We start from the raw sequence: 1,629 nt of genomic DNA, 5'->3' as shown, positions 1-1,629 counted from the left end.
TGGGGTAAGATGAAATCTTAAAGTGGTTTTAATTTACATTTCCCTAATTAGGGAAAGATGTTGAACATCTTTTAAGATGCTTCATAGCCATTTTTTATTTCTTCTTTTGAGAACTCTCTGTTTAGCTCCTTAGCCCATCTTTTAATTGGGTTCCTTCTTGTCTTGATTCTCTGTTTTATGAGTTTGTTATATATCCTGGATATTAAACCTCTGTTGGATGTATCGCTGGTGAAGATTTTCTCCCATTCTGTGGGTTTTCTGATTGCTTCCCTGGTTGCCTCCTTTGATGCGGAAGCTTTTTAGTTTAATGAAGTCCCATTTGTTAATTCTTGCCCTTGTTTTCTTAGCCATTGATGTCCGGTTTAGAAAATCCTTTCCTACGCCTATATCTTGTAGGTTTTTCCCAATGTTTTCTTCTAACAGTTTCAGAGTTTCAGGCTTTACATTGAGGTCTTTGATCCATTTGGAATGGACTTTTGTGCAGGGTGAAAGATAAGGGTTTCGTTTCATTTTTCTATAGATGGAGATCCAGTTTTGCCAGCACCATTTGCTGAACATGCTGTCTTTCCTCCAGTGAATATTCTTGGCCCTTTTGTCAAATATCAAGTGGCTGAAATAGTCTTCACTCATATTTGGGTCTTCAATTTTGTTCCATTGATCTATGGGTCTATTTTTGTGCCAGTACCCTGTTGTTTTTGTGACTATAGCTCTATAATACAGCTTAAAATATGGTATAGTAATTCCCCCGGCATTGCACTTAGTGCTCAGGGTTGCTTTGGCTATCCGAGGTCTTCTGTGCTTCCATATGAATCTTGGGATTTTTTTTCCAAATCTGTGAAAAATGTCATGGGGATTTTGATTGGCATTCCATTGTATCTATAAATGACTTTTTGTAGAATGGTCATTTCCAGCACCTCTATAAATGACTTTTTGTAGGATGGTCATTTTAACAATATTAATTCTTCCAATCCATAAACATGGGAGGTCCTATCTTCTGATGTCTTCCTCAATCTCTTTCATTAAAGATTTAAATTTTCCATTGTAGAGGTCTTAAATGTCTTTGGTCAGGTTTATTCTGAGATATTTTTTGCAGCTATTGTGAAGAGGACTGTTTCCATGTGCTCTTTCTCTGATTGCTTCTTATTGGTATATAGAAAGGCTACAGACTTTTGTAGGTTAATCTTGTAACCTGCCACTTTATTGAACATGTTACTAATTTCTAGGAGTTTTCTGGTGGAACTTTTGGTGTCCCTTAGATATAATATCATATCATCTGCAAAAAGGGATATTTTGTTATCTTCTTTTACAATTATTACTCCTTTAATTCCTTGCTCTTGTCTTTATTGCTCTTGCAAGAGTTTCAAGCACTATGTTAAAGAGAAGTAGAGATCGTGACGACAGCCTTGCCTGGTTCCTGATTTTAGTGGGAATGCTTCCAGTTTTCCTCCAGTTAGAATGATGAGCAGCATTTCCTCCTCCCTCTGCCTCTTTATTTCTCTGTGTCTCTTTTTGTTTTTGTCTCTTGCTCTGTGTGTGTGCATTTGTGTGCATGTGAATGCCTCCTTCTCTCCCCCCCTTCTCTTTTCCTGGTATATCAAAAATGAAAGCAGGTGATTTCATTGTATGACT

This window comes from Nannospalax galili, unplaced genomic scaffold (genome assembly GCF_000622305.1).
Source record: "Nannospalax galili isolate Female #2095 unplaced genomic scaffold, S.galili_v1.0 scaffold336, whole genome shotgun sequence".
NCBI lineage: Eukaryota > Metazoa > Chordata > Mammalia > Rodentia > Spalacidae > Nannospalax > Nannospalax galili.
This window is presented reverse-complemented; position numbering follows the sequence as displayed.